This window comes from Sapajus apella, unplaced genomic scaffold (genome assembly GCF_009761245.1).
Source record: "Sapajus apella isolate SASKATOON/1434 unplaced genomic scaffold, GSC_monkey_1.0 scaffold37, whole genome shotgun sequence".
Classification (NCBI taxonomy): Eukaryota; Metazoa; Chordata; class Mammalia; order Primates; family Cebidae; genus Sapajus; species Sapajus apella.
Window position 1 is genome coordinate 6,063,183 of NW_022436977.1, and position 14,628 is coordinate 6,077,810.

Sequence of the window (14,628 nt, forward strand, 5' to 3'; positions counted from 1 at the left end):
ATTTTGGCTCACTGCAACCTCCGCCTCCTGGGTTCAGGCAATTCTCCTGCCTCAGCCTCCTGAGTAGCTGGGATTACAGGCATGCGCCACCATGCCCAGCTAATTTTTCGTAGTTTTAGTAGAGACGGGGTTTCACCATGTTGACCAGGATGGTCTCGATCTCTTGACCTCGTGATCCACCCGCCTCAGCCTCCCAAAGTGCTGGGATTACAGGCTTGAGCCACCGCGCCCGGCCCAAGCAGGAGAGACTCTTGAACCCAGGAGGTGGAGGTTGCAATGAGCCAAATCAAGCCACAGCATTCCAGTCTGGAAGACAGAGTGAGACCCTGTCTCAACATGAAAATAAAAATAAATAATAATAATAATTTTAAATATCCTTCTAGCCAAGCCAAGCACATCTAAGGGACTAACTTGGCCTGTGAGCTACTAGTTTGTAACTCATGGTGAGTATAATAGGTATGAGGCTTGTTCCTAAACGTAGGGATGTGGGAGGCAGAAGAATGCAAGCCGATCCTTCTCATCCCACACGTCCTTACCCCTCCACCTGTCTACAAGCAGCTTTCCTAAGGTCCTGGACCCTCAGATCCTTGCTGGAGTTGGAGGCAGAAGTGTTCTGGATGTACAAAACAGTTAAGAGATGTTAAGGAATATTAAGATAGTGTCCCCCAAAACTAGGGCATCCTCCTGACTATCCATGGCTGATCAGTAACATGTAGGAGAGAAATTTGGGTTTATTACTTTATAGCAGTATAAAGCAATAGCAAAGTTAACACAAAGCCACTTGCCGGTCGAAGCCTGCGCGGTGTCGGCCGTGGGTCTCTGAGACCCGAAAATTGAGAGCGTTTTCGCACCCCAGGGGCTGCTTCTGGTGGCTCTGCGGCCATCAATATGCCACAGAGTGAATATACTGAATTACACTGTAAACGCTATAGATGCCGTTTGAATTACCACAAGAAAAAGAGAAAGAAGGAAAGTTGAGAGGCTCATGAACGTTCAAAGAAGGAAACGAAAATGGTTGGTCTGAAGGCTAAGCTCTACCATAAACAGCGCCATGCTGAGGAAATACAAATCAAAAAGACTATCAAGATGCATGAAAAGAGAAACACCAAACAAAGGAATGATGAAAAGACTCCACAGGGAGCAGGACCTGCCTATCTGCTGGACAGAGAGAGACAATCTCGAGCTAAAGTACTTTCCAATATGATTAAGCAGAAAGTAAAGAGAAAGGGGTAAAATGGGAAGTGCCTCTGCCTAATGTAGTGAATTGTGACATTCCACCACTTGCCAAGTCCTACAGTTTCTACCTCTGCAGTGTGGCTGCACTCACCTAGATCGGCTGACCAAATTCATTCACTTGGTGTTTCCCTTTCAGGCTTGGATGTTCTCCACCTTCGACAGAAACAAAAGTATTAAAAGTTATTCAAACAGGAAAGAGAAAGAAGAAGGCATGGAAGAGGATGGTTACAAAAGTCTGCTTTGTTGGAGATGGCTTTAAAAGAAAACCACCTAAATATGAAAGATTCATCAGGGCAACGGGCTTGCGTTTCAAGAAAGCCCATGTAACACATCCTGAATTAAAAGCCACCTTTTGCCTACCAATAGGTGGTGTAAAGAAGAATCCCACCGGCGTGGTGGCTCATGCTTGTAATCCCAGTACTTTGGTAGGCTGATGCAGTGGATCACCTGAGGTCAGAAGTTTGAGACCAGTCTGACCAACATAAAGAAATCCCGTCTCTACTAAAAATACAATATTAGCCGGGCTTGGTGGCACATACCTGTAATTCCAGCTACTCGGGAGGGTGAAGCAGGAGAATTGCTTAAAACTCGAGAGGTGGAGGGTGCTGTGAGCTGAGATCACACGACTGCATTTCTGACTGGGCAACAAGAGTGAAACTCTGTCTCAAAAAAAAAAAAAAAAAGAAGGTGGCCGGGCGCGGTGGCTCAAGCCTGTAATCCCAGCACTTTGGGAGGCAGAGGCGGGTGGATCACGAGGTCAAGAGATCAAGACCATCCTGGTCAACAAGGTGAAACCCCGTCTCTACTAAAAGTACCAAAACTTAGCTAGGCATGGTGGCGCGTGCCTGTAATCCCAGCTACTCAGGAGGCTGAGGCAGGAGAATTGCCTGAACCCAGGAGGTGGAGGTTGCGGTGAGCCGAGATCGCGCCATTGCACTCCAGCCTGGGTAACAAGAGCGAAACTCTGTCTCAAAAAAAAAAAAAGAAGAAGAAGAAGAATCCCTCATCTCCACTGTATACAACTTTGAGTGTTATTACCAAAGGTACTGTCATTGAGGAAAGTGTGAGCAAATTGGGCTTTGTGACGCAAGAAGGCAAAGTTATTTGGGGAAAATATGCCTAGATTACCAACAATCCTGAAAACAATGGGTACATAAATGCAGTTTTACTGGTTTGACAGCAATTTCACATATAATTATTGAGGACTACACACTAATTCAAAAAACTGCCATTACTGTGATGTTTCTGAATACTACCAAACAGCCATACTTGTCTGCAATCATCGAGAGATTTATTAAATTGTAAACATTAACTTGGAAACTACAAAATCATTATAAAAATAATACTCCTTTAGGACTCTAACTTCAAACATTCCTCTTATCTGCAAATATTAGAAAAGATCACTTTCCCTTTAAATATGCAAAGAGAAAATGTTTCCAGAATTAGTCTGAAACCTTTGTAGCCCTTTAGCTGGAAGGATCATCAACTAAAAATGCATCAATAGAGATACTAATGAAATAACCAGTGAATGTAAAATAATAAACCAACATGTGTACTAAAGGAAAGAAATGAAGGGAATGTGCAAGGATTTTTAGCAGACTGGGAGTTTAGATTTCCCCCAGAAAGCAACTAGCACTGACAACAGAAAGAAACTGGGATTCACTGGGAGAAGAAAAGAGCATTGCAGCTTGGGACATCCCTAAGACCAAAAGGAGGGCAGATCACTGGCAAGTCACCCAAGGTGGCTGGAGTAAAGGGAGCAGGGGAAGGAATGACTCCTGATGAAGCAGGAGAGGTGAAGACTTGAGTATTTAGAGCTGTGTAGACTGCAGTTAGCCACCCTAGGGTTTTGTTTTGTTGAGATGGAGTCTTGCTGTGTCACCCAGGCTGGAGTGCAGTGGCACAATGCAGGCTCACTGCACCCTCCGTCTCCTGGGTTCAAGAAATTCTCTGCCTCAGTCTCCTGAGTAGCTGGGATTACAAGTGCCCACCACCATGCCTGACTAATCTTTGTATTTTTAGTAGAGATGGGGTTTCACCATCTTGGCCAGACTGGTCTTGAGCTCCTCACCTTGTGTTCCACCCGCCTTGAGACTGGGACTACAGGGGCGAACCACTGTGCCTGGTCTTTTTTTTTTTTTTTTTGAGATGGAGTCTCTCCCTGTTGCCAGACTGGAGTACAGTGGCACGACCTCAGCTCACTACAACCTCCACCTCCCAGGTTCAAGCCATTCTTTTGCCTCAACCTCCCTAGTAGCTGGGACTACAGTCACGCACCACCATGCCCAGCTAATTTTTGTATTTTTAGTAGATATGGGGTTTCACCATGCTGGCTGGGATGGTCTCCATCTCTTGACCTCGTTATCTGTATGCCTGAGCCTCTCAGAGTACTGGGATTACAGACGCGAACCACCGTGCCAGGCCCACCCTACAGTTTTAAAAGGTGAAGGAGGATCATGATCAGCCTTACGCTGGAAATGATGACACTGGCTGCAGTGTGATTCATGGGGTAGAGGTTCTGAGTGGGTGCAGGGCAACCAGACTTGCATCCACTGCTGTGATTGGGAGAGGATGACAGTAAGCTTCGACTAGTATGGGGGGCGGGGCAGTGTGAACATGAAGAGGAGGAGGCAGAAGTGCAAGCTGTTGAGGTAAAATTATTAGACACGTGAGTGCTTGGATGTGAGCGGGGAGGGACGCCATGCCTGGGCTAAGTCCTGGCTTTCCCACTCTGGCACTGGGATATGTGCAGATGCATTCCCCCAGACAGGAACACTGGAAAGGGAATGAAGTCTGGGACAAGCTATTTGGAAGTGCCTTTGAAATCTCCCTGTGACCTCTGGCCTGTTTCCCAGTTCACAAATCCCTCACCTATAACAGTTATGATAAAAATGGCAGGAAGTTAGCTCCTAGGTGTGGAGGAGCAGAAGAGAGACTCAGATGGGGGCTCTGCATTTACCCCCCACCCTCCCTGGAGCCTCTCTGAAAGATGCTCACTGGAAGATACTCTGTTTTTTGGTCTAGTTGAAGAAGGAGAAACTCAAATGTATTCTGATAAATAAGTAGGGAGCCTTCTTAACAAGGCGATGGCATACTCTCCACCCTTTGCCCTCCTGCCCTGGAGAGAATGGCTGGCTACTCACTCTAAACTTAGAGAATCAGCTGCAGCAGGAGGTAAGGAGGAGAGCCAGACCTCTGCGAACATTACTGGAGAATGAGGACTGGCCGCAGTCTCGCATAGGGAGCAATTTCTCCTGCCTCCTGTCTTCAATGCAGCTAGAGAAGCAACTTTCAGTTCCCCCATCATGGCATACTTCTTCTCTCTTATGGCCTCATATGTGCTGCCTGCTCCCCGGAGACACTCTGCCCTTCCTCCTCTCCTACATCCCTTTCAACTGTATGGGTTCCTGAGCATATTTTACTCAGTGCTCAGATACCACCTCTTTCTCGAGGCCTTTTCTGATGTCTCATAGCTGAGTTCAATGTTTGTGGCAGACTGCTAATCGTCTACCCTATATCCATTCTCTTGTCTTTTTTTTCTTGGTACAAGAACCCCTAATATTTGGCTAAGCATAACGTGCTTGAGATAAAGTCTACATTTTCCAATATGTTTTGCAGCTGGATGAGACCATTGGGCTAAGCTCTGGCTAGTAATATGAAAGTGGATATGTTTGCAGCGTCTGGGACATGATTTTTTAGCGAGAATACATGCCTTTCTTCCCTTCCTCTATTTGAATATGCTGGCTAATTCTTTAGTCACCAGCTTGGACTAGGAAGACAGAGACCACACCCAAGGAATGGTGAAGCTTTGCACTAGGAAGATATTGGATTTATTTCCTTTTTTTCTTTTTTTCCTGAGACAGAGTCTCACTCTGTTGCCCAGGCTTGAGTCCGGGGCATGATTTCGGCTCACTGCAACCTCTGCCTCCCAGGTTCAAGTGATTCTCATGCGTCAGCCTCCTGAGTAGCTGGGACTACAGGCACCCTTCCTGGAGCCACCATGCACTAATAATAAAAATAATATATATTTATTTTTCTTGTAGAGATGGTGTTTCACCATGTTGGCCAGGCTGGTCTCGAACTCCTGGCCCCAAGTAATCCACCCATCTCAGCCTCCCAAAGTGCCGACGTTACAGACATGAGCCACCGTGCCCGGCCTGGATTTATTCTAATGACTTTATGGAGCTATAGATATTTTGCACTGTCTACCTCTTGCTTTTGTTTGTGTGAAACAGAAATAAACTCCCATCCTGTGTAAGGCACTGATATTTTGGTTACATGCCGCAAAACCTAGTCCGAATTTACACAGTGTCTCTCCTATGTGTTTATTCCTATGAAAACGGTTACACCCTGCATTACCAGTTACTTACCTGAGTGAAAAAAAGTCTGTCCTACCAGAGTTTACACTCTTCTTCTTATGCAGATAGCTCCAAAGATGTCCTTATTTAACATAAATCCTATCTACAGGTGTTCAGTAAGGAACCAGAAAGCCAGTTATACAAAGGCAATGCTGTGGAACCACTGCAAATATTGCTTTCTGGTCTCGGGCTTGATAGTCACTAAGTGATGCTGTGGTTAGGATTGTGCCCGTTTCTCCTCCACTGCAATATCTGTCTCTTGGACAAAATAGCTATTTCACCAATAAACCCACAGAAAACAGGACAGCAAAAAAAACCACGTATAACAAATGTCTTAAAACTGGCATCTCCTAGTCGACATGTCCTATGTTGTAGTGTTTGGAAAACCAAAAGTAGTTTTTCAAACTCTGATGGTTTGGCATTTGGAATATTGAAAGCAATCTGAAAAATCCCGATAGTCCAACATTTGCGTCTCCATCATTAGCTGCAGAAGCAGATGGTCAGGAGGAATTTCAGTAGGATCAGAGGAGGAAGGGTATTCAGTGGATTAGCTCACCACCCCCAGCACCATTAGTGAGGTTGGTGATACACCCTTTAACAGACTCTGCCAATGAATCTATGCTCCTTAATTTACCTTTTTTGCCCCCATAGCCTTTCCGAGGTCAAATACTGCCTATCATGGTATTTTATACTTTTATACCCAGTGTTTCTGCCTTAATTGACTCATCTGTAATTCATAGTCTTCTAGTATGAGCCAAAATAATAATGGCTGAGAGAAAGAAGTACATAACCTGGACAAGATCCTAAAAGTCAGAATTTTTTTTAAAAATTCAGATATTATCAATAGAATACTGTCCAAATGTCTGGACAAATCTGATAATCTTATAGGGTTGAGGTTCCAGTTGTACTGGGTTTTTTAACTTTCACTGGCCTGTTGGCCACGCTGGTCTTAAACTCCTGACTTCAAGTTATCCTCCTGCCTCAGCCTCCCAAAGTGCTCGATTATAGGTATAAGCCACTGCACCCTGCTGGAACTGAAGATTAAACAAGGTAGTGTATACAAAGCACACAGCTGCTATCAATAGGTTTTAGCTATTATCATGCAGTGGGCTTTAACTCCCTAAAAGGGGACTCCATTTTTTAAAAATCACGTTGTATTCCTAGTACCTACCATAATGTCTGGCACATAATAAGCACCCCTAAAATGTTTAGTGTTAACTGAAAGTATGAGAAGCACCTTGAATGCAAAGAGTTCTTGCTGGGATCCTCCTTTAAGTACAATTCTTCTCTCCTATAAACATAATCTTTCCCTTAGAAGGCCACATGGAGCTGGGCATGGTGGCTCATGCCTGTAATCCCTGCACTTTGGGAGGCTGAGGTGGGAGGATCGCTTAAACCCAGGATTTGAAGACCAGCTTGGGAAACAAGGGGAAACCCTGTTTCTACAAAAATTAGCCTGGCATGGTGGTGAGTAACTATAGTCCCAGCTACTTGAGAAGCTGAGGTGGGAGGATTGCCTAACCCTGGAGAGACTGATGCAGCAGTGAGCTGTGATTGCACATTGTACTGCAGCCTGGGCAACAGAGTGAGACCCTGTCTGAAAAAGGAAAAGAAGAAAAAGAAGAAGGAGGAGGAGGAGGAGGAAGATGAAGGGAAGAGAAGGAGGAGGAAGACGAAGGGAAGAGGAGGAGGAGGAGGAAGGAGGGAGGAGGAGGAAGAGGCAGGAAGAGAAGGAGAAAAAGGAGAAGGAGATGGAGGAGGACGTGGAGGAGGAGGAGGATGAGAAGGAGGATGAGGATGGGGAGGGAGGAGGGAGGTGGAGAGAAAGAAAGAAAGAAAGAGAGAGAAAGAGAGGGGGGGAAGGAAGGAAGGAAGGAAGGAAGGAAGGAAGGAAGGAAGGAAGGAAGGAAGGAAGGAAAGAAGGACAGAAGGAAGGAAGGGACGAGCCAGCCTACAATGGAAAGAATCCCAGTCCAGAGTCTATGCAAAAAGGAGATCACTGATACGTTTGTCCTGAGATTCCTGGAGCCTGCTGGGTAGAAGGTTGTTAACCAGAGTAATGTATGCACAATCGGTGGCAGGGGAGAAGGAAAGTTTCATACAGGTTAAAGAGAGAAGTCATTTTATTTGGGCTCCTGCAGTATTACTACTTAGACTCTCATTTATTTTACATTACTTCTCTGATGACTGTACATGAATAAATATTGACCAGTTGAATGATCTGATTCCTACACTAGAGGGTACACTTGCATAATCCCTTGTAAACATACTCCAGGGAGTGAGGCTACTTTGTGGAGTTCCTTGGCAAAAGATTCTTTCTTATTCTAAGCTGTGGCATATGATTGTGGTTTTGGAGCTAGAAAAGAATAAAATTGAATCTTACATGGCAAATTAGCTAGTCATTTCTATTGTTGAACATTTTTCTTTCAAGAAGAGTTATATTAGAGGCTCTGCTGGCTTAAGCCAGTGAAAGTCCAGCCTGGGCGCTGCGGCTCATGCCCATAATCCCTGCACTTTGGAAGCCTGAGGTGGACAGGTTGCTCGGCCTCCTCCCTACTGCCCTCTGTTGCACTCACTCTGGAAGCGGAAGGACAGACCCTGGGCAGTGAGTCCCCCAGACACTTCCAGGCCCAGCAGAATCATCTCTTGAAGACAGAGACAAGAATGAGTAAAAGAAATGTAACCAGGAAAAGTCAGAAAGAGATGTGAGGTTTTTGAGATGTTTGGAGAGAGTTTTATTCCCTATCTTTTGGTTTGGGGGAAATTATATTGCACAGGGTAACAGGAGAAAGAGGGAGGGTGGAAGTTTTGTCTTCATTCCACCATTTGTCTCTCCAACCTTGCACTTGCATAGGAGCTATGCAGGGGTGGGTGACGAGGGTGTCAACCAAAAAGGATCTGTGTCATCAGCACCATTAGAAAGAAACCAGGCTGGTCACTGTGGATCATGCCTGTAATCCTAGAGCTTTGGGAGGCTGAGAGGGGTTGGATCACTTGAGCCCAGGAGTTTGAGTAGCCTGGGCAACATAGAAAGAAGACCCTGTCTGTAAAAATATATTAAAAATTAGCCAGTCACAATGACACACAACTGTAGTCCCAGCTACTTGGGCAGCTGAGTTAAGAGGATAGCTTGAGTCAGGGGGCTTCAAGGAACTATTATCGAGCCAATGCACTCCACTGCCTGAGCAATAGAGTGAGATCTCATCTCCAAAAATAAAAATACAAAATAAGATAATAGGCCAAGTGTGGTGGCTCACTCCTGTAATCCCAGCACTTTGGAAAGCCACGGTGGGCAGATCACCTGAGGTCAGGAGTTCAAGACCAGCCTGGCCAATAAAGCGAAACCTCATCTCTACTAAAAATACAAAAATTATCTGGGAACGGTGGCACATGCCTGTAACCCCAGCCACTCCGGAGGCTGAGGCACAAAAATCACTTGAACCCCAGGGGCCAGAGCTGCAGTGAGCCGAGATCGCGCCAGTACACACCAGCCTGGGCAACAGAGAGAGATCTCATCTCTAAAAATAAAAATAAAAAATAAGGCATCAACCATGCAGCCATTTCTGCATTTTTGAGTGAGCCCACAATAAAAAAAAAAAAAGGAAAGAAAGAAACCAGACTTGCTGTATTAGTATGAAGCTTCACTCACCTCTGACTAGTTGGAAGCTTCTCTAAGATTGTGGTTAGCAAAAGCCAAGAGCTTCCTAGAGGTAAGATTGAGGTGGTTTTTGTTGAGGCTGTTTTATCAGCTATGTGTCAGCTCTTAGGAGTAATTTGTATAAAACTTGTCAGAGTTATTTTCAAGGCCTGAAACACCAAATTTTTAACATTTAAGATAGGGACCTTGGTCAACCTAACATCTGCCTGCCGAGGCTTTACCATGCACTACCTTCCAAGAGCCAATCAACCCATTGCGAGGTTAGTGTTTTAGAAAGCAGCTGAGTCTACAAACAGCTTCAGCAACCTGCAGTAAGAGGGGTGGGAGTAGGATGTCAGGACACAGTGGGTGGAGAGGTACAATCCACGGAGTGTGGCTAATAGTAGAGTCTGTGGTTGGGAGTCAGCAGACCAAGAGTGACTGTTTCCTCTTCTTTAAAATGGAGTTAATGAGAGTACCGGTCCAAAAAGGCAGTTGTGGTAATTGAATGAGTTAATGCATGTAGCATGCTCAGCACACGGGTTGACTCATAATGTATTCTCAACCAATGTGAGCTGTGTTCATCATCACCACCATTTTTTTTTTTCCTTGAGACGGAGTTTCACTTTTGTTGCCCAGGCTGGAATACATTGGCACAATCTCGGCTCACCCCAACCCCCGCCTCCCGGGCTCAAGCAATCCTCCTGCCTCAAGCAATTCTCCTGCCTCAATCTCCCAAGGAGATGGGATTAGAGGCATACATCATCATGCCTGGCCAATTTTGTATTTTTCACAGAGACAGGGTTTCTCCATGTTGGTCAGGCTGGTCTTAAACTCCCGACCCCAGGCGATCCACCTGCCTTGGCCTCTCAAAGTGCTGGGATTACAGGCGTGAGCCACCGTGCCCAGCCATCACCACCATTATTATCAGCATCATCCTGGCTCTTCTACTTACTAGGTTTGTGACCTGGGGCAAGTTGTATATCATTTCTAAACCTTGGATTCCTCAACCTTACATTAAAGGAAAAAAAAATCATCAATAATATAGTGAGGATGAAATAAAATGAGGCACATAAAGCATCTAACATGACGCCATGTTCTGACAAATAGTAGGACCTCATCAAGGGGGGGGCTATTTCCTATTGGTTTCAATGGCTTTCCTTTATTGATTGGTAGTCAAAAGAAGTATTTTGGAAGAAAGAATACCAAAGGAAGGAAGACACCAAAGTCTCCCTGATGAGAAAAGTTTACTCAATGGAAGAGACTCTCAAGGTTTTTTGTTTTTTGGTTTTTTTGAGACAGAATTTCACTCTTACTGCCTAGGCTGTAGTGCAATGGTGCGATCTCGGCTCACTGCAAGCTCTGCCTCCTGGGTTCAAGTGATTCTCCTGCCTCAGCCTCCTGAGTAACTAGGATTATAGGCATGTGCCACAATGCCTGGCCAATTTTTTGTATTTTTAGTAAAGACAAGGTTTCGGCCGGGCGCGGTGGCTCAAGCCTGTAATCCCAGCACTTTGGGAGGCTGAGGCGGGTGGATCACGAGGTCAAGAGATCAAGACCATCCTGGTCAACATGGTGAAACCCCATCTCTACTAAAAATACAAAACATTAGCTGGGCATGGTGATGCGTGCCTGTAATCCCAGCTACTCAGGAGGTTGAGGCAGGAGAATTGCCTGAACCCAGGAGGTGGAGGTTGCGGTGAGCCGAGATCGCGCCATTGCACTCCAGCCTGGGTAACAAGAGTGAAACTCCGTCTCAAAAAAAAAAAAAAAAAAAAGACAAGGTTTCTCCATTTGGTCAGGCTGGTCTCGAACTCCCGACCTCAAGTGATCCACCTGCCTTGGCCTCCCAAAGTGCTGGGATTACAGGCATGGGCCACCACGCCTGGCCGACTCTCAAGTTTTTTATGAGAGTTTTTAATTTTCATTTTTTTGTGTGGTCTCATCAGACATCTCCCTAAGACCTCAGGTGTCCTTGAGTTTACAGTCCCACACATTAAGTGGCTTTCATTACTAAAGAAATCAGAGAGGATCGAAGATTTGGGGACATGGATGTGGGGTTGCCACATTTAGCAATAAAAATACAGGTGTGCAATATTTTATCTGGCTATCATACATGGATGCCAATTTTTATCTTCTTGTAAACTCAAGCTAGGATTGACTCTTGTTTTGTGATTTTGTGTGATTTACAATATCCACAGTCAAGGGCTTCCCAGAGAGAGAGATGTTACAGAGCGTAGGCTTAACTTCTCAGGGAGACAGTTATCAAGGGCATCTTCTCCCATGAGTCATGTTGGGTCTAAGTATTATAGAAGCAAAATGGATCCTGGAGGTTAGGTTCTAGTAAGAAGGCCCTGGGTTAACTTCCTCAAGGCTTCTTCATTATTGTTTCCTGGTACCATCAATAGAGCACTGCTCATTGTCCCCCACCCCCTGCCATTCCCTTACACCTTCCTTAGCCCTACAATGCCCCTTCTCTCACTAGTGGAAAGACTGAGCAGTCTCCACAGTCTAAGGAATAGGATGAACTACAGCTCCCTAAGGATGATATTATGAGAACCCAACACAAACCAGGCCTCCTGGGCTCCATTTTGTTCAACTCATAATATTCAGATGTTACGTCATTTATCCTTCCAAACTCCAATGGCGTTTCTTAGTGGCTTTGCTTTTGAAATGAAAATGCAGGTAGCAGAGCAAACTATCAAATGAATGACCTTTATTTTAAAACCTAACTGTGGTTTTTGGTAACAAGAAGAGCAGACTTCAGAGAAAGATCAGTTTATGAACTCTCTGTGACATCTCACTCACTGTCCTACCCTGAAACCTTTTTTTTTCCTGTAGAGGAGGTCTTAAGGTAATGCAATGTATGTGTGTGTGTGCGCACGCGTGTGTGTGTGTATGTGTGTGTTTCCCTCTCTGGAATTTTCATTTACAATCTTTATGCCATTACTGGCTGAGATCATACGGAGTCAGCCTTCATTGCAGAGTTTTAGATCCTGGTCTATGAGGTTGGGTAGGTGAGGCTTGATATCTACCCTGGTTTGGGTGCATACTTATCTCCCTCCCAGCCTGAGTCAGGAAATGGAAGAGACTGCAGCACCACATCTCACCACAAGATATCATGCCCAGCTCCTATGCTGCTCCTACATCCCTTCCCACTCTGAACTCATGGCCTGCAGAGCTCCTGGATGGACCCACACTATCTAAGAGGGGCCAGAAGGCTTTGAGTGACACAGTTGTTCTGCCTGCCTCTCAGAATGACTGACAGCACCTGAACCATGAATGCAGAGATAGAAGGAACGGTGGCTCTTCTCCAAGCCTTTGGTCCTCCTTTTTTTTTTTTTAAGACAGGGTTTCACCATGTTGGTCAGGCTGGTCTTGAACTCCCAACCTCAGGTGATCCACCCGCCTTGGCCTCCAAAGTGCCTGGATTACAGGCATGAGCCACCACACCCGGCCTGGTCCTCCTTTTATTCATACTCTGCCTTCCAGCCTGGGGATCAGGAAAGATTATTTTTGACCTAATCAGAGAAACTAAAGATTCCTGCAGACATGCTCTGCCTTTAAAGATCCTCCCACTTAGTCCTCATACCTGAGAGGGCAGAAAGCTTCAAGAAACACAGGGGCCTTTGCTTTATGTCAGGAGCTAGCCAAAGGGCACTAAGAGTGAAGGGACCATAAGCTACTAAGCTTCTCCCAAAGACCCTGTTTAGCAGAGGAGGAGGTGGAACAAGTGACCTCTAGAAGTTATGAAATCCATCCCCCTACCTTCTGGCAGCACTGAAAATCAATAAATAGCTCCCTCTCCAAGAAGATTTCCACTGGAATTGGAACCTGGAATTTCCTCAAATTGTAGTAGACAATTTGAGTCCCTGAACCTGGAATTTCCTCATATCATCTCGGAGAGAGCCTTTAAAGATTACAAGTTAGAAATGGACTGTTTGACATTCTCCTCCCTTTTTTGGATAATGCATGGGACTCCAGAATCTCTGCCCAAATATCCCCAAGCTTATCTCCAAACCCAGTGCAGACTTTTTTAAGATCAGTCCTTCTCAGGGTGACCCAGACGCTGGTGTGCACACCCCAACCTTAAGGGATCAACAAAGAGTGTTACGAGGAAGCTGGATTTATGGGCTGAGAAGTCCATATGGGAATGCAAGAGTTCTATGCTGATGCAAGAAGGGCTGGAGTGAGGAGTGGGAAGAAAAAAGGATGCAGGATGAGGGCCAAAGCTGGGGGCTGGCTCTTCCTATGCCACCATGGTCCAGCAAGAGATTCTAAGACATCCAAGAATTTAAAATTCCAACTTGGACTTCCAGGTTGTTCTAAAGGTATTTTTATCAAGGCAGGAGGACAGAACATACTGCATTGAATGATTTGTGAGCTTTACTTATTATAACTTTAAAATATTTAGACATGTGGTGTTTAGGCCTCGCTTTGTACTCTTGTCAAGGCCTACAGTACCTCACGACCTACCCCACAATCTTCTGGGAGAGAAACCTTCACAGCTCAAATGGCTTAGAGCGTGACCCAGCTGAAACTGCATGCTGTATCACCTCACGTCTGTCCCACTCTGCCCTATTTTGGCCCCTAAGAGTGGTTAGATCTTATAGGGCACATCCTATGACCATGTTTTTTGCACGAACCCTATACTAGTTGTCTGGTCTGTACTGAGGGCATTAAATCAAATATAAGACTTTCGTCCACCTTTCAGGGACCATTAAACTTAATGCAATTAGCTGAGTATGGTGGCTCAACGCCTGTAATCCCAGCACTTTGTGAGGCTTAGGTGGGTGGATCACGAGGTCAAGAGATTGAGACCATCCTGGCCAACATGGTAAGACCCCATCTCTAGAAAAAAAATTTAAAAATTTTAAAAACTTAATACAATTGAACTATGGGCCTTGAAGGCTTGCCTGAAAAAGATGAGGTGGTTGGGCCTGGCACAGTGGCTCATACCTGTAATCCCAGCACTTTGGGAAGCTGAGGTGGGTAGATCACCTGAGGTCAGGAGTTTGAGACCAGCCTGAACAACACGGCAAAACCCCATCTCTACTAAAAATACAAAAAAATTAGCCAGGTATTGTGGCACGTGCCTGTAGTTCCAGCTACTTGGAAGGCTGAGGTAGGAGAATCACTCGACCCTGAGGGGCAGAGGTTGCAGCAAGCTGAGGTGGCACCACTGCACTCCAGTCTGGGCAACAGAGCGAGACTCGATCTCAAAAAAAAAAAAAAATGAGGTGGTTGAAATTTGGCTGACAATCCATCTTTCTTTTATCTTTTCCATGTCAGATGGTTACTGGGCCATCATAACAAGGTTTGAGGGAGGCCCACCCATGTCTCACACATGAGCATGAAACCACAATCATCACACTTATGAACTAACTACAAAAGGAT

At 45.3% G+C, this 14,628-nt stretch overlaps 2 pseudogenes; one reads left to right on the forward strand and one right to left on the reverse strand.

Annotated features, from left to right (window-relative positions):
* Positions 1–817: 817 nt before the first annotated feature.
* On the forward strand, positions 818–2,495 carry LOC116564301 (annotated as a pseudogene).
* A 12,022-nt stretch (positions 2,496–14,517) lies between these two features.
* On the reverse strand, positions 14,518–14,628 carry LOC116564602 (annotated as a pseudogene).